The sequence below is a fragment of the Heterocephalus glaber genome, unplaced genomic scaffold, assembly GCF_053883595.1.
Source record: "Heterocephalus glaber isolate CG9 unplaced genomic scaffold, H.glaber_assembly_v1.0 deba00001497, whole genome shotgun sequence".
Classification (NCBI taxonomy): domain Eukaryota; kingdom Metazoa; phylum Chordata; class Mammalia; order Rodentia; family Bathyergidae; genus Heterocephalus; species Heterocephalus glaber.
The window spans coordinates 49091498-49110612 of record NW_028258320.1 but is presented as its reverse complement, the minus strand read 5'-3'; the positions used below and the strand labels follow the sequence as shown (position 1 = coordinate 49110612).

Below are 19115 nucleotides of genomic sequence, written 5' to 3'. Positions count from 1 at the left end.
CAATGTGCAGTTATAAGTCAATTAGTGTCAGTAAGCTAGTCCCAGACCCATGAGATTCAGGCAGATTTCTGGTTGCAAGTCCTAAGTTGGGCTCCTTGTCCTCCTGCAGGGTTGCACTATGCAAGTTTTTACTGCAGGTTTCAGCTGCTTTTCCTATGAAGTAAGTCCAGTTTTCGGTGGGAGTTGATGATCCCTCCATCTTACCAATCACGGTGGCCTGGTGTGCCTTTATTGTAGAGATTCCCTTCACTTTTCCAGTGGGCTTGTTTTCATCAGGGAGCCTGAGACAGGTACTCTCTCTGTTGTTCACTTTTGCTGCTCAGGACAATGGCTTTTACATACCCCTGTGCCTCTGCAGTGTGTAACCAAGTAGCCACACAGCCAAAAGGCCAGAGGCCGGGGGTGGGGGGTGTTGTTGGAGGTGCCCGCATGGCCAAGCCATCAGCTGGTGGGCCTGCCTGGGGGAGTCCTCCTCACTCTGTCTTGATGGCAAGCTGGTGGAGCAAGCTGGAGCAAGCAGGTCCCAGTCAGCCTGCAACCGCTTGGCCGCACTCAGCCCCACCCGGCTTCGTTTGGCTGAGCAGTCCACTGGTGAGCCTGCCTGGGGGGGGGGGTCCTCCTCACCCTGTCTTCGTGGCAAGCTGGTGGAGCAAGCTGGAGCAAGCAGGTCCTGGTCAGCCTGCAACCGCTCTGCTTGGGGTCTTCTATATACAGTGTCATGTCATCTGCAAATAATGACTATTTAGCTTCTCCCTTTCCTATCTTTTTTGTTTGTTTGTTTGTTTTTTGGTACCAGGGATCAACTCAGGTCCTTGTGCTTGCACAGCAGGTGGTGAAACCACTGAGCTAAATCCCTGGCCCTCCCTTTCCTATCTTTATTCCTTTTATTTCTTTTATCTAATTTCTGTGGCTAATGTTTGCAGAACCATATTGAACAGGAGTGGTGATAGTGGACATCCTTATTTTGTTCCTGATTTTAATGTTAAAGATTTCAGTTTTTGATCATTTAGCATGATGTTGCTTGTTGGTTTTTCATAGATGGCTTTTAACAGGTTGAGATAAAGACTGTCCATTCCAATTTTCTGTAGGGTTTTTAAAAAATCACAAATGGGTGTTGGATTTTGTTGAATGCTTTTTCTGCCTCTATTGAGATCATTATATGATTTTTGTCCTCGAGTCTGTTAGTATACTGTATTACATTTATTGATTTTCATATGTTGGACCATCCCTGGATCCCTGGGATGAATCCCACTTGGTCAGGGTGTATGATCTTCTTAATGATCTTCTGCATTGGGTTTGCCAGTATCTCATTGGGGATTTTTACATCTATGTTCATTAGGAAGATTGGCCTATAGTTCTGTTTTTCATTTGGGTTTTTTTCTCCTCTTGGGATCAAGGTGATGCTTGCTTCCAGGAATGAATTTGGGAGTATTGCTTCCCTTTCAATTTCATTGAAGAGTTTAAACAGTAGTGGCAGTAGTTCTCTACATGTCTTGTAGAATTCAGTAGTGAAGCATTCAGCACCCAGGCTTTTCTTAGTTGGTAAGTTTTTAATTATGTTTTTCAATTTCATTGATTGATATTGGGTTGTTTAGAATTTTTACATCTTCTTCATTTAACTTTGGTAATTCATATGAATCTAGAAATCTGTCCATTTCTTCTATGTTTTCCATCTTATTGGCGTATAGGTTCTCAAAGTAGGTATTGATGATCCTCTGGCTTTCTGCTGGGTCTGTTGTAATTTCACCCTTTTCCTTCCTAATTGCATGGACTTGGGTCTTTTATTTTTTTGATAAGGTTGGCTAAGGGTTTGTCATTTTTTTTTTTTTTTTGGTATTGGGGATCAAACTGTGATCCTTGCACTTGCAAGGCCGGCAGCAGAACTGCTGAGCTAAATCCTTGGCCCTGTCAATTTTGTTTATTTTTTTTTTTTCAAATAGCTTAAGTATTTTATTTGTTTGCAACTAAGCTTGTTAACACTATATAATGAAAATGTACAAAGAATAATGTTGCAGTTTTGGGTTAGATTTAAGTCAAAGGCACTCATTAATAAGGAATCTTTGAATGTAAATATTCCAGAAATTTCTCTAAGCCATTTGATCAGAACATTTTGTCTCTGAGTATTACCTTAGTTTGAAAGGTATTGGCATACATTTGAATTTAACTGAGAATCTTTCAGAATAAGCTGTAATTTAAAATACTATTCTATATTCAAACTAAAACAATTTTAATAGAACTTGCCTTTCCAGAAACAATAAAGGAAACATGGCATTTTGTAAAATGTGTTCCTGAACAAGTCACAGTAAAAAATAAATGCATACTTAACTTCCACCTCCTCAAAACAGAGACTACTTTCTGTTCTCAAGCCTTGGAAACAAGGTGAACAGCCTATAAGCAACTTTGGGCAAGGGGTTGCCAAAACAAAGCTCAAGTGGTTGAACATGGACATCTCTGGAAAGTGTTTGGGAGAACCTGACCAAAGGATCTGAATTCTATTTTAATAACTGATGCAAAGGTGAAGTGGCTCCTCCCAAGTAGCAGTGCTGCCAGGGCCTGGCCTAGTCCTATGCTCACCTATGTTATGCTCTCCCTCTAGGGGAGATCTTTTCCCTTTAGAGGCTCAGTATCCAGGGAGCTCTCTGTGTGAATAAGGTGAGTGCTGACTCCATGGGGTATTTTAAGGCTTGGAGTCAAAGTATTTTTCTAACAGGCTAGGCAGAGTCCATGTGTCAAAGGCCTATATCCAGTTTGTTCTAATTTCTCACCACACATTTGTAGATCTAGGACCACAGATCTTTGCTTTATCATCATAATCACATTTAATGTCCATCCTAACTTGTGATTCATATTTTGTGCCTGGAAACAGTCCCTGTATTTAACAATAACACCTACACATAAAACAATCCACTGTTACAACTTACATGGTCACAAAACATTAACCATCATCTGTAGACCAAGCAACTGTTTTTAACCATAATTGTCATGCATCAATTCACAGCTAGAAACCCCAAGATCAAAAAAATTTGCACAATACAAATAATAACTTAAAATATACATACACATGTGCTTGGGGAAACTCCATTTGTTGAGTGCCACTGAAGGTATATTTTGCTAAACTGCTGCTCCAGGTATTTTTGTTTGCAATATCTATCACAGTAGGGCAGAGCTGTTTATTGGATGAGCAGAAAAGAAAGATATGCTTGTGCCAACTCGAAAGTTTTAATCTCTTTCAAGTTGTATAAAATGGACCTGCAGAAACATTTAGTGTTCTCAGGATGCACAGTTTGGAACTGAAATGTGATATCAAACCAGTTGCAAAAAGTGTACAGCAGTCATCTCTTGAGGTCAAACCTGGTACCCAGATATGCAAGAAAGCTTCAGGATACATAGCTTGTTGGCCTTGTCCCATATTGCCCCATAATTTGATCATGTGTGAATTTCACAAAAGATTCATACTGCTCTGCTAATTTGGTATTAAGGATTTGCTCATATTCCTCTAGAATTTTATCTTCATAGTCTTTTAAGAGCCTCTCACATATTATTCCAACTTGTTGAAGGGTAAAGCTGGGCTGGTCCTTCTTCATTCAGGAGGAACCTGGAGGTGCCTGGAGGTGCCATGAGTCCTGATGAGTGAGGCTGGCTTTCTGAAGTGCGAGCTTCACCCTGATTGAGAACAACTTCTAAATGTCTCCACCTCTGATAACGACTGTATTCTTGCTTTATGTTCTGAAAAATTTGCTCCAGAGTTGGAAGGCACCACTCGTTGCCCGGCAGGGCGGGCTGCTGTAGAGTCAGCGGTGGGGTCTGCCTCTGAAGTGGCGGGGATGGCACAGCATCCCGGGGTCTGAGGCCTGGAGTGGGGCCGGGCAGAGGGGTGCAGCGCCGCCGTTTCAGGGAACTAGGGCTCAGCAGCTCTACCTCAAACTCCATGGGCTGCTTCAGCGTTGCCCTGCATGCCATGCTGCTGAATTTTGTTTATTCTTTTGAATAACCAACTCTTTGCTGCATTGATTTTTTTTTTTTTTTTGGTATCATTCTCTTAGTCTCCATTGCATTGATTTCTGCTCTGATCTTTATAATTTCCTCCTTTGTACGAGCTTTGGGGTTTGTCTTGTTCTTCTTTTACTAGAAACTCGAGGTTCAGCATTAGGTTGTTTATTTGAGCTCACTCTGTTTTCCTAACATGGGTTTTACCGCTTAAGACTGCATAAGACTGTTTTCATTGTGTCCCATAAATTGAAATATGCTGTATTGGCATTGTTCTTTAATTTTAGAAACTGTCTAATTTCTTCTTTAATTTCCTCTGTGACTCATTGGTTGTTCAGGAGTGTGTTGTTCAATTTCCATGTGTTTATGAAGTTCTTGTGGTTTCTTTTGCTATTGATCCCCAATTTCATCACACTATATGTGCTAAATACAGGGGATAACTTTAATTCCTTTGCATTTACTTAAACATGTTCTCTGAACAAGCGTGAGGTCTATTTTGGAGAATGATCTGTGTGCAGGTGAAAAGAATATGTATTCTGATTTTGTGTGGTGGAACACTCTGTAAACATCTGTTAAGTGCATTTGTTCAGAAGTTTGGTTGAGTTCTGGTATTTCCTTGTTCATTTTTTGTCTTGTTGATCTATCTATTTGTAACAGTGGGGTATGGAATTCCCCCACTATTATTGTATTAGTGCTTATTTGATTTTTCATATCTGTTAATATTTGTTTTAAATAGTTGCATGCTCTAGTATTTAGTGTGTATATATTTATGATTGTCATCTCTTCTTCTTGGATTGTTCCCTTTACAAGGATGAAAATTATTATTGAAGGGCATTGATTTATTCATTCCTGTATTGTGTTTTTCTGTTGATGACTCCTTTATTATTCCTTTTTTATCAATTTCTTGCTTGATGTATTCACTTTTTCTGAATTGTTAGCTTTGTTGTCTTGGTTCATTATCTTTGTCTAGGATATTATTTTTTGGAATGCATATTTGATGTTCATGCATCTCTTAGTTGTTCTTTTTCATAGAATGTTCTCATTTCTCCATTCATTTTGAAAGGAAATTTTGGAGGATATATTAATCTGTGTTGCAAATGGTTTGTTTTTGAGGCTTGAAATACTTCACTCTAGGATCTCTTGGCTTTTAAAATTTGTATTGGGAAGTCTGCTGTAATTCTCTTGAGTTTACCTTAAATGTGATTTTTGTTTTTTTTTCTTTTCCTGTCAGCTTTTCAGATTTTATCTTTTTGTTGGATATCTGGGATTTTGAAAGAGACTGTAATGGGGGAGCTTCTTATTTCATCACAGTTAGTTGGTGTTTTGTATACCTTGCATACCTGTATTTTGAAATCTTTCTTCATACTTGGAAAGATTTCTGTTATGATTTGTATAGATAATCTTTTTATTCCATATGTCCTGTTTTCTGCTTCCTAACTCCAGTTAGCTTTAGCTTGGTCTTCTTAGTGTCATCTAGTAGCTGATGAATAAATTTTTCTAGTTCTTTTGTCATTTTAAGGTTTCTCTGAGTAATTTATTATGATTTATCATTTTGCCCTTGATTTCAGAAACCTGTCTTTACATTGGTTCTGCAATTTATGAATTCTGTACAATTTTTTATTTCTGTTATTTTTGTCTGAGATCTTTTTGTGGAGTCTATATCTTTGGTAAATTTGTCCTTCATATTTTGAACCATTTTAGTCAGCTCTTCTGATATTTTCCATTTCTTCTATATCCACATTGGTCAATTCAAATGATAGGTCCATGAACTTTTGGGTTATGTCCTCTTTGAACTCGCCATTTCCTTACCTCTTTTTAAATCAATTTATAAAACTCTGCTACCTGATAATTGTTTTTCTCTCAGGTTCTAATTCCTGCATTTGAATTGGGAGGCCTTGAGGGGCTGTTAGTTGCCTACATACACACACACACACACACACACACACACACACTCTGGAGGTTGAGGTCTAGTAGTGAAGTACAGTGAAGAGAATGTAGGAGATATGATCCTTTTAAGTTAAATTCTAGAGTATACTACAAAGCTAAAATGAATAAAGATTAAAAGTAATGGTAATAAACTAATGAGAAAAATTTAGAGGGGAAAGGAAAATGGAAGAAGGAAGATTGAAAAAAAGTAAAAGAATACAAGATGAGGAAGAGGTGGAGAAAAATGGAGATAAAAGTACAATTAAAGAATTAAAAAATAACATTAGATAAAAGTAATAGAAAAATAATAAATTAGTAAAGGAAAAGAATAGTGAAAAAGAAGAAAAATAGATACAAGAGAAAAGGGGAAAAATTAAGAGAAGAGAAGAAAAATAAGTACAAAAATTACTCCAAGCTGAGGTGTTTAAATAAGTAAAATTTCTTTCCAAGACCTGTAGTATTGGAGTTCACCTGATATGGGAGAGGGATAGTGAGTTTCAACTGGGGCCTATTGTATTTCTTCTCCACATATTCTCAGCAGGCTGTTGATTATTCATGTATAAATGCTGATTCCTGTACTGCCTTTCCTGCTCTCCTTGGTTAACCAATAATATGTTGTCTGCTTCAGGGTGGTATTTACTGCAGAATCTTTTAGTGTTTGTTTGTTTCCTTCTGTTCATCCCCTAGCCAGTGCTACCTATCCCCAAATACCTTTGTGGCATGTGGCTTAAGGTTTTCTGCTTGCTCCAGAAACCCCTGTATATGAACCTTAAGACTTAGAAAATGTCCATACAGGGGGATATCCCTGAACGTATTGGAAGATGGGGAAAACAAACAGATCCCTGAATTCTGTGCTGTAGTATGAGGGAGTGAAGGAAAATAAGCAATCTAGTGTGCTCAATTCTGCTGCTTTCAGACCCAGCCCCCTCAAAAAACCATGTGACAGCCTTTACTCCTCACTACAGAGGATGGCAGGTGGTGCTACTGATCACCATGTCCTCTACAGCCTGAGCTCCACACTGCTTACACTTCTCAGAGATTCTGCAACTCTTTTTTGAAATTTAAAGAAGAAAATTATTGAAGATCTGAAAAACAATTCCTAAAAGATTGACTTTTCCAGAAAACTGTAGCTTCACAATGCATTGCGTCTATCATGTTAAAATGTGCATTAGACACAAATAAAAAATCCATGAAACTCACCATTCTTCAACAATTTGAGCAAAGATAAAATGCCTAAGGAACAACATGGATGACTTGCAACGGATGGGCTCTTTAAGCACCATTAAAAAAAAGAGCACAAATGGATGAGTCTGCTCAGTGATATACACTGAATTTGGCACTAGAAATCAGAGCATTTTGTCATATAGCATTAACACATATTATAAAAATGTGTAGTGTCAAATGAATAGAACCACCAGTGCTCAAAAGCAGCTTTGTCAACTAGACCATGTCTCTTTGTTGTCTATCATTGAATACACTGGTAGCAACTTTGAAATGAAAAGAAAAAAGAAAAAAGGAGCTGTAACCCCATTTATTTTCTGTTTAAAATCAAAACAAACATCAACTCTGTTATACACTAACATCTTCAAAGTACATCATTTGTACAAGAGCAGGACGAGGAATGAAAACGTGTTGACAGAGATCCAAACACAGGTGAGAGTGTTTCACACTGCTTTCCAATGGTACTCAGGAGGGGCCACTTCATAATCACTGGCACTAAACAAAGTTGCTGAATTCTTTGCCAGATATTTGAGGAAATTATGAAGATAATTCAGTAATAAAGCAAGGTTCTTCTCATCCAGAGGTGTATAGGTTGACATCGCTCCAATTTGTACAGATAATCTCAGTAGATGTGGTGCTCCGTACACCTGCAACATGGGTGCATCAGGGTGATTGGCAAGGATCTTGGTGTACTGTGGTCTCTCAGATTTGTAGGGGAGCTGAGTGCCCAGCATCACACTGAAGTATTCTTCGATCCCTGCTACAACCTCATTAACAGGGTACTCGTTATTATCAGTGTTTCCTCAACATTTCTTATAATTTGAATAGTCCTCTAGAATGGAATCCACATTCTTCTTGGCAGGAAGGTAAAAGAGCTGTTTCTCTCCGGTAATTAAGTTCCAGTCATCAATTCAACTTTGTTCATAAATGTTTCTTCATTTTCAACAGGATCTACCCTGGCCCTCTTCTTTGGAGGAGTCTGAGGTGTCTCACTGGTCTCCATTACCACAATCTCCATTACCGATTTTTTTTTGTTTGTTTGTTCTTTATTGTTTTCACTTCAACATTTTTCTGTTGCAAACCAGATGTCTTCTTTTCTGGAGCAGCACTCTCATCTTTCCCGCTGCGTATTGCTCCTGAATGACTTTTTGAAGTTCTCGCTGTTTCTGTAGATTGGTGTACACATATTTGAGTACTCTGCTTTCTGGAACCCATTCGTCCCAATTTTTATTCCAACCACTGTAACGTATAAAGTATTTTACTTGTTTGTTCTTTATGACAACCTTTACACACTTTGCTCCATAAAGAAGAGGCTCATGGAAGCACACACAGTACTCGTTCACCCTGCTGGAACTTGGGCTTCAGGTCCGCTCGGTCGCCATTTATAAGCGATTCGCCGCCTCCTTCTCCCACCACCCCGACTACCGCCTCCTACTCTACCCAACCCAAGCTCTCATCAGGCGCGCCCTCAGGCACAGCCGCTCTACATCCTGGGCCCAATTTGCCAGCTCCCTCAGACCTCGCAGTGCGGCAACCGCGCAACCGCTGCCAGCCAATGGCTGTCCGCCGCGCAAGCGCCTACGCCCCCCACCCCCTACCCCCGCAACTAACTTCTAGTCACTGTGGCAGGGGGGCTCTATGGATCGTAAAATATGGTTGCTCTGTGATTTCTAATGTGCACAGTAACATCATCTGAAGCAATAAGCTACCTCCCAAAATGGCTCCTGGTTATGCCAACCTGAAATATGAGAAAGTGCTGTATGGATTTCTTCTCCAAAGCTAGCCAGCCAAATGAGAGGAATTCCATTCAGAGTAAATCCTCATACTGGATTTACAGCTTGCAATAGGATTTTTGTGTGGCTAGTACTCTTGGTCTGTTTTTTGTTTGTTTGTTTTTATCAACGAGAGTGCTGGTTTTCTTTGGTCTTATGCTTGTGGAGTTGTGTTCCCCCACCTCCAGGGAGCTTGATTGGCATTGTGGACTGCTCTTTTTCTCTATGTTGCCTTTATATCTGTGATTTTTAGCTTTCGTATTTCCTCCTTCTTGATTCTTGGAGCTCTGCTCTTTCTTCCTGTTGAGAAGCTGTTTTACACTTGTCTTGATTCCAGGTTGCATAGAGGTTCTAAACTGCTGTACTCTGTCATCCTCAGTCTATTTTTAATATTTTGAGGATCCTTCACTTTGTTTTCCAAGATGGCTGTACTAATTTCCCCCAACAGTATACAAGCGCTCCTTTTTCTCCATATCCTTGTAAACACTTACCTTTTATCTTACTGTTTTTTTCTTTTGTGGTACTGGAATTGAACACAGGTCCCTACAAATGGAATGCAAGCATTGTACAACTGAGCTACACCCCTAGCCCTCATCTTGATAATAGTCACTCTAGCCAACATGATTTTGCTGTGGTTTTATTTTGTCCTAACCTAATAATCAGTGATGATGAGAATTTTTTAAATACTTATTGGCTATTTGTGTGTCTTTTTTTTTTTTTTTTTTTTTTTAAAGAAATCACTATTTAGGTCTTTAAAATTTTTTAAAATTGTTTTCTTGTCATTGAATTGACTTTCTTATATATTTTGGATATTAGCTCCTTATCAGATATAGAGTTTCCAAATAATCTCTCCCATCCTGTAGCTGACTTTTCACTTTGTTAATCATTTATTATCTTGGCTGTGCAGAAAACTTTTTGTTTGATGAAATCCAGTTCGTTTAATTTGCTTTTGTTTTCCATGCTTTTGGTCTCATATCAAAAATTTATTGCTCAACCCTATGTCATGGAGCTTTCTCCTTTGTCTTTTCCTAATAGTTTTATAGTTGTAGGTCTTACGTTATTTATGCATTTTGAGTTTATTTTTGTATATGGTATAAGGATCTAATTTCATTGTTCTGTATGGATTGCAACAGCGCAGCTATTTTAGCACTCAGTAGTGCTAACTGAACCTACTAGGATGGAGTAAGCATCATGCTATTTGATAGAAGGATTCCCCCACATACAGTGATTTAATTTTCTTTCTCATAATTTAGGCATATGTAATGCTGTTACAGCATTTTTACTATATAAAATTTATACATCCACTTTTTGCACAGAACTTTTTTAAAAATATCTTTTTAAAAGTAATATATGTCTGCAGTACATAATGATTACATTCATCATGGAGATTTGCTACATGTATATAACATATCTTAATGCTTTTTATTTCCCCTGTTCCTTTCCTCCCTCCCACCAACTCTTCTTCTCCTCATTTACAAGAGCTTTATTTCCATTTCTTCTTCAGCTCTTTTAAAAAATCCCCTTTCCCTTCCTTCCTTCTCTCTTCCTCCATTTCTTGTTCCCTTTTCCATTTGAAAAAGATCTTAATTAATTTTGCTGCTTATGCATATTTTGGATTTCTCATATAAGAGAAACAATATAACATTTAAACTTGTGCATCTGATTTATTTCACTTAAGATTATGAAAATGCCTCAAGTTTTTCCTTCTTTTTGGCAGAGTAGTACTCCATAGTATATAAATATCATATTTTCTTTACCCATTCATCTGTTAATGGTCATATGGACTCTTTCTAAGATTTAGCTCTTATTAATTGTGCTGATGTAAATATGGGTATGCAAGTATCACTGTAGTATGATCATGTTAAGTCTTTTGGGATGATACCTAGAAGAGGAGTAGAATGGAATTTCTATTTTTAGTTTTTTGAGAAATCTCCATACTGTTTTCTATAGTGGTTGTACCAGTTTACAACCAACCAACAGTGAAGAAGGGTTCCTTTTTCTCTTTGAAGCTTTGTCAGCATTTGTTATTGGTTGAGTTTTTGGTAGCCATTCTTTCTGTAGTGAGATGGAATGAGATAAAATCTCAATGTTGTTTTAATTTGCATTTCTATAATGGCCCATGATGAAACATATTTTTTTTCCCATTAAATTTATTGGTACATTTTCGGTATAAAATACAGTTACAGTCATCATTGGGATCTTGTACCTTTACATGAGTATCTTGGTTCTTATTTTTTTCCCCCTTCCCTTGCCCTCCCTTCACCCCCTCCACCCTTCCCTGTTTGCAAAGACTTTGTTTCCATTTTTTTCCCTCTTCTCATATTTTTTCCTTTCCCTTTTTTCCCTTCCCCTACTCTCCCAATTCCCCTGGTCTTTTCTTCCTGTTATACAATATCAGTTATACATTTTTTAAATTACAATATTAAGATCTAGGAGACATTACCACAGATTTTACAGAATGTAAAAGGATATGGAAAGCATGTTACAAAAATCTTTTTTGAAATAAATTTGACAATTTCTAAGAAGTATCTTGGAAGACAAATTAATGAAACTAACTCTGGAGGAAATATACAATTTGAATAACACCTATTAAAGAAAGTATATTCCTACTTGAAAACCTACCTATATGACAACAGCAGGCTCATATACATTTTAACTGATAAATTATATCAAACAATTAAAGCAGAAAAGGAAGGAATACTTCTCCCCTCATTTTAGGAACTCAACATTGTGCTAATCCTAAAACTGGATAAAGATAATAGAAGAAAAAAGTATGAACATAGATAGAAATTTGTTTAACAAAACAAACTATTGGAAGTCAGATCTGGCAGGATGTAGAAAGTAGTTTTGTTATAGGGATGGCAGTGTTGGTTCAGAATTGGAAGATCCACCCCCAAAAATCATCATTTTAACAGAGGAAAGGAAAAAGCCACATGATCCTGTCACTAGTTGAAGAAAAAGTATTGGACTAAATTCTACAGCTGTTCGTGGTAAAAGCTATCAGGAGACTAGAAGTAGAACAGAAACTTCTCAACAGATTAAAGACATGTACTCCATACTTCCAGTGAGAATGCCTTGTATAAATGGAGAAGATACAATGCTTTCTCTTTAAGGTGGGGAACAAGGGCAGATATGCTTACTCTTTGTCTGTGCATTAAACTTTGAAACCTAGTCCCCACCAAAATAGTCTGGCAATAAAATGACACAACTAGGATAGGATTGGCATGGCAGAAGCAAAATCTTTATATGCAAATGAAATGATCATCTATAGAGAAAATACTAAGAAATCTCTAGGAGCCCCTAGAACTTGTATTTGAATTTAGCAGGATTAGAAAACACAAGGTATATATAAAAATTCAGGTCTGTGTATACTTGCTATAAATGAAAAATTGGATATTGAAATTTAAAAGTTATGTAGGGAGTACAAAGGACCTAGAAAAGTTAAAAACAAAAACAAAAACAGTGTTGGAAGACATTTAGTGCCTAATTTTAAGACTTCTTCTAAAGCTACAGTAATCAAGGCAGTGTTGGTGTAAGGAAAGACATATAGATCATTTGAATAAAACAGAGAATCTAGAAATAGAACCACATATATATGGTCCACTGAGTTTTGAAAGATTATTTAACATTAGCATTTTATAGAATATAAACTCAATTCAAGAGCCGAGGAAGAGATAGTGTTTTCAGCAAATGGCATTAGAACACCTGGTATCCGTATATAAAAAATTAACCTCAACCCTTTATTTCCATACATGAAAATAACTTGAAGGGGTCTATGAACCTAAATAAGAAAGCCTAAAAGTATAAAACTTTAAGAAGAAATTATAAGGGAAAATATTTATGAATTCAGGGTAGGCAAGAACTACCTAGGATACAAAAACCATGATGTATAAAAGAAAAAAATTGATAAATGAGATTCCATCAAAATTTAGAACTTTAAATGACATCATTAAAATGAAAAGTAGTCCTTAAACAGACCATATTTACAATGCATATAACCTATGACCAGAATATATAAAGAATTCTTAGAGCTCATTAATAGACAACCCAATTAAAATGTAGACATAAGAAGATGATAAATAGCCAGTATAGCACAAGGAATGGTATGCAACTCTAGAATCAGAAAAATACTAATGAGTACAATAATAAGATTGAATTATACACTCATTAGGGAGATGAAGTTAAAAGTTTTAAAAGTCTTGTCATGACTTTTTCTTTTTGTTGGATTCTCCCCCTTTGCGTTTAATTTGTCATTCCCAATGGATTCATTCTGCTGGGTTTCCTGGGGTTGTGATCCTCATTGTCTTTTCCTAGGGTATTGTCTAAAACTTTTTGGAGTGCCGGTATGGTATTCATGAAGTTACTGAGGTGCTCTTTGTCATGAAAGTATCTTATTTCTCTATCAATTTTGAAAGATAGTTTTGCAGGGTACATCAACCTGGGTTGGAGGCTGTTTGCCTTTAGGGCTTGAAATACATCACTCCAAGCTCTTCTTGCCTTGAGGGTTTGCATTGAGAAGTCTGCTGTGATTCTGATGGGCTTTCCTTTGTATGTGATTTGTTTCTTTTCTCTCACTCCTTGTAGAATTTTGTTCTTCTGTTGGATTTCTGGAATCCTAACTATTATGTGCCTATGTGTAGATTTTTTTTTTTGATCAAGGCTAGCTGGAGTCCTATATGCCTCACTTACCTGTATGTGAATTTCTTTTCCCCTCCTTGGGAAGTTTTCTGGCATCACTTCTGTGAACAGTTATTTTTTATTTCATCTGCACTCTCTCCTGTTTCTTCATTGACTCCAGTCAGTCTTATGTTATTCTTCTTTGCACTGTCTAGCAGCTGCTGGATTGATTTCTCATGTTCCCTTACAATTTTAAAGCAATTTTTCTTTTCCCCCCTCACTAATTGCAATCTTATCTTCTATATGTAAAATTCTATCCTCACATTGGTTCATTCTGCTGCACAGACTTTCGATGGAGTTTTTAATTGCTTGGAAATCTGTTTGTATCTGTTTTATGGATTCCATTTGTTTCCTATGTTGGGATTCCATCATGTTCCTCAAATCCTCTATTTTTTTTATCTGTGTCCTCTCTAGATTTATTAATCATGTCTTGCACCATGAGCAAAATCTTTGCTGTTATCTGAATAATTATTTCTGATTTCATTTTTCCCAGACCCTCTTTTGTTGCCAGTTCAGAGAGTCCAGGTGGTTGAGTACCAGGTTGTTCCATCTCATTTCCCTTTGGGGTTGCTCTAGGTGATCCAGAAGTCTGTTTTTGAGACTTGTTTACTTGTCTTCTCATTTCCACAAGAGGGGGTGCTTCTGGTGCCCACGTGGCTCACCTTCTCTGCCCTAGGAGCTTGGGATGGCAGCAGGGGAGATTCCTTCTGGGTTCTGGGACCAGCTGAGCTTCTCTGCCCTAGGAGCCTGGGATGGAGGCGGGGAGCTTCCTTCTGGGTGCTGGGACTGGCTGAGCTTCTCTGTGCCATATTTTTCATGTATTTATGGGCCATTCATTGTATTTCTTCATCTGAGAAATGTCTATTCATTTCAGATGCCTATTTTTGGATTGAGTCTTTAAGTTTGGAGTGTCTAATTTTTTTGAGTTCTTTATATATTTTAGATATTATTTCTGTGTCTGAGGAGTAGCTGGTAAAATTTTTTTCCCCACTCTTTAGGTTGTTGCTTCACGCAATTGGTTGTTTCATTTGGTTTGCAGAAGCTTTTTAATTTGATTTAACCTCATTTGTTGATTTTTGATATTATTTCTTGTGCAATTTTGGCTGTTTTTAAAAAGACCTTACCTGTGCCTATGTCTTCAAGAGTTTTACCTATATTATCATCCAAAAGATTGTTCTTCTGTTTTAATATCTGGGTGTATGATCCATTTTGATTATATTTTGGTAAAGGTGATAAATATGGGTCTAGACTCCATCTTCTGCATATGTGTGACCAGTTTTCCCAGTACCATTTGTTAAAGAGGTGCTATTTCCTCTAGCATATGCTTCTGACCTCTGTCAAAGATCAAATGACTGAATGTACCTGTGGTTTTTTTCTGCATACTCTTTTCCTGTGATGGCGAATCTTTTAGAGCTTTTAATGATACAGTATGTGGTGGCATGTGTGCAATAGGTTTGCCATTACTGCTGAGTCTATTTTGTTCCATTGATTTGCATGATGGTTTTTGTGCTAGTATCATGTTTTTTTCTTTTCTTTTCTTTTTTTTCATGGTAGCTTTGTAGTATAACTGAAATCTGTAATTGTGATTTTTTTCCTGCTTTGTTTTTGTTGATCAGGATTGCTTTTGATTTCCTGTATCTCTTCTAGCACCCTATTAATTTTAGTATAGCTTTTTTCTCATCCTGTAAGGAATGCTTTTGGTATTTTGATTATGATTACATTAAATCTATATTTCAATTTCGGATGCCAGTTTTGGCTATATTGTTTCTGGCTAGCCAGGAAGAGGAGATATCTTTTCATGGCTAGTTGGAGTCCTATATGCCTCACTTATCTGTATGTTAAATTCTTTTCTCCTGCTTGGGAAGTTTTCTGCCATTACTTTTATTTTGTTGTTGTTGTTTTTTGTTTTTAAATTTTATTTTATTGGTATAATTTGGGTATACAATATAATGACATTCATCATTAGAAATTTGCACCTTTACATAATCTCTCTTGTTCTTATTTTTCCCCTCTTCTCCTGCCCTCCCTTCAACCCCTCCATCCCTCCCTATTTACAAAGACTTTGTTTCCATTTTTTCATTTTCTCATATTAATTCCATTCCCTTCTTTCCTTTCCCCTACTCCTCCCACTTCTCCTTCCCTTTTGCCCCTTTTCTTCCTACTTCACATTATCTATTATATCATTTAGTCCTTATTTACACTTCCAGTTTCGAACACTAGAGAAAATATTTGGTATTTACACATGTGTGTCCTATTTATTTCACTTAAGAGTATGGCCTCAAGGTGCATCCATTTAGCTATAAGTGTCTCTAATTTCTAATTTTTTATGGCTGAGTAGTACTCCATTTTATTAAAAAACCACATTTTCTTTATCCAGTCTCCAGTCGATGGGTATTTGGGCTGCTTTCAAGTTTTAGCTATCACAAACTGTGCTGCTATGAACATGGGTACACATATATCACCGTGGTATGATTCTTTTAATTCTTTGGGGGAAGATCCCCAGCAGGGGAATAGCTGGGTCAAATGGGACTTCCAGTCCAAGTTCTCTGAGGTATCTCCATACTGATTTCCATAGTGGTTGCACCAGTCTGCACTCCCACCAGCAGTGGAGCAGGGTTCCTCTTTCCCCACAGCCCTGCCAGAATTTGTTATTGGTAGATTTCATGATAGCAGCCATTCTTTTTGGGGTGAGGTGGAATCTCAGTGTTGTTTTCATTTGCATCTCTTGAATGACCAGTGATGTTGAACATTTTTTCATATGTTTATTTGCTCTTTGTACTGCTTTGTCTGAGAAATGTCTGTTCATTTCAAATGTCCATTTTTGGATTGGGTCTTTAAATTTGGGAGGTCTGATTTTTTTAAGTTCTTTATAGATTCGAGATAGTAGACCTTTGTCTGAGGAACAGCAGGTGAAGACTTTTTCCCATATTGTGGGTTGTCTGTTCACACTGCTGGTGGTTTCTCTTGCTGTGCAGAAGCTTTTTAATAAGAAGAGGTCCCACTTGTTGATGGTTTGTGCTAGTTCACAGGCAATTGAGGTTTTGTTCCTAAAACCTTTTCCTACACCAATGTCTTCAAGAGTTCTACCTAACTTCTGTTCCAGGCAATTCAGCATTTCTATTTTAATATTTAGATCCTGAATCCATTTTGATTTTAGTTTAGTGCATGGTAAGAGATATAGGTCTAGTTTTAATCTTTGGCAAGTTGAAACCCAATTTTTCGAGCAACATTTATTTATTTATTTATTTATTTATTTATTTATTTATTTATTTACTTTTTGGTGCTGGGGATTGAATTTGGGTCCTTGCACTTGTGCAGCAGGTGACGAAACCACTTAGCTAAATCCCCAGCCCTCCAGCAACATTTATTAAAGAGGCTATCTTTCCTCCAGTGAGGGTGTTTGGCTTCTTTATGGAAGATGAGATGGCAGAGTGTGTCTGGAGTTGTTTTTACATCTTCTAATCTGTTCCACTGGTCCTCAGGTCTGTTTATTTACCAGTACCATGCTTTTTTTTTTTTTTTTTTTTAAATCACAGTAGCTTTGTAGTATTGTTTCAAGTTGGGGATTGTGATACCCCCTGCCATGTGTCTGTTACCTAGAATTGCTTTTGCTAATCTGGGTGTCTTCTTGTTTCAAATGAATTTTTGGATTTTTTTTCTCAAGGTCCATGAAGTATGCTGCTGGGATTTCAATTGGGTTTGCATTGAATCTATATAGCAGTTTTGGAAGTATGACCATTTTCACTATATTGATCATTCCTACCCTGGAGTGGAGGATGTCTTTCCATTTTCTGATATCATCTTCAATCTCTCTTTTCAGAGAGCTATAGTTTTCAGAGAAGTCTTTGATTTCTTTTGTTAGGTTGATTCCTAGATATTTCAGGTTTTTGGATGCTATTGTGAAAGGAATTGTTTGCCCTATTTTTGTCTCAGTGAGTCTATTGTTCATGTAGCAGAAAGCTATTGATTTTTTGTGAGTTGACCTTGTATCCAGCTACTTTACTTAATTTGGTTATTAAGTTTAGAAGACTTTTGGTGGAGTTCTTGGAGTCTTCTATATAGAGTATCATGTCATCTGCAAATAATGACAGTTTGACTTTTTCATTTCCTATCTTTATTCCTTTTATTTCTTTCTCTTGTCTAATTGCTGTGGCTAATGTTTCCAGAACTATATTGAACAAGAGTGGTGACAGTGTACGTCCTTGTCTTGTTCCTGATTTTAGTGTGAAGGATTTCAGTTTTGACTATTCAATATGATATTGGCTGTTGGTTTTTCATAGATGGCTTTTATCAGATTGAGGTAGAGATCATCTATTCCATTTTTTGTAGGGTTTTTATCATAAGTGTGTATTGGATTTTGTCAAATGCTTTTTCTGTGTCTATGGAGATAACCATATGGTTTTTGTCCTTGGCTCTATTGATATAGTGTTTTATATTGATTGATTTGCGTATGTCAAACCATCCCTGCATCCCTGGGATAAATCCCACTTGCTCAGGGTATATGATCTTCTTGATGATCTTCTGCATTCTATTTGCCAGTATCTTATTAAGTATTTTTGCATCTATGTTCATTAGTAAGATTGTCCTATAGTTCTCTTTTTCAGTTGGGTCTTTCTCTGCTTTGGAGATCAAGGTGATGCTTGCTTCCAGGAATGAATTTGGGAGTATTGCTTCCCTTTCAATTTCAGTGAAGAGTTTAAACAGTAGTGGGAGTAGTTCCTCTCTAAATGTCTTGTAGAATTCAGTGGTGAATCTAGCAGGACCTGGACTTCTCTTAGTTGATAAATTTTTAATTATATTTTCAATTTCATTGTTTGATATTTGCTTGTTTAGAAATTTTAGGTCTTCTTTGTTCAACTTTGGTAATTCATATGTATCTAGGAATCTGTCCATTTCTTCTGTGTTTACCACCTTATTGCCATATAGATTCTTGAAGTAGGTATTGATGATCCTCTGGATTTCTGCTGGTTCTGTTGTAATTTCACCCTTTTCATTCCTAATTGCATGGATTTGGGCCTTTTCTTTCTTTTTTCTGAGAAGGTTCGCTAAGGGTTTGTCAATTTTGTTTATTCTTTCGAAGAACCAACCTTTGGCTTGATTGATTTTTTTGTATCTTTCTCTTAGTCTCCATTGAATTGATTTCTACTCTCATCTTCATAATTTTCTCCCATTGTATGAGCCTTGGGTTTGTCCTGTTCTTATTTTTCTATAAGCTTGAGGTTCAACATCAGGTTGTTTAACTGGGCTTGCTCTGTTTTCCTAATATGAGTATTCACTGCTATGAATTTTCCTTGTAAGACTGCTTTCATTGTGTCCCATAGATTCCAATATGTTGTATTGTCATTGTCATTTAATTGCAGGAATCATCTGATTTCTTCTTTAATTTCCTCTTTGACCCATTAGTTATTCAGAAGTGTGTTGTTCATGTAATTTTTGCGGTTTCTTTTGCTATTCTGCAATTTCATCACACTATGGACCGATAATATACAGTGGATAACTTCCGTTCCTCTGCACTTATCTAAATATGTCCTA

General features: G+C 37.0%; 1 protein-coding gene and 1 pseudogene across 2 annotated transcripts in view; one reads left to right on the top strand and one right to left on the bottom strand.

Moving 5' to 3' along the window:
- Hpse2 (heparanase 2 (inactive)) overlaps nt 1–19115 on the top strand; it is a 905145-nt gene that overhangs the window by 53868 nt on the left and 832162 nt on the right. The gene's annotated exons all lie outside the window — the stretch shown is intronic.
- LOC101711360 (akirin-1 pseudogene) lies at nt 3233–4167 on the bottom strand (annotated as a pseudogene).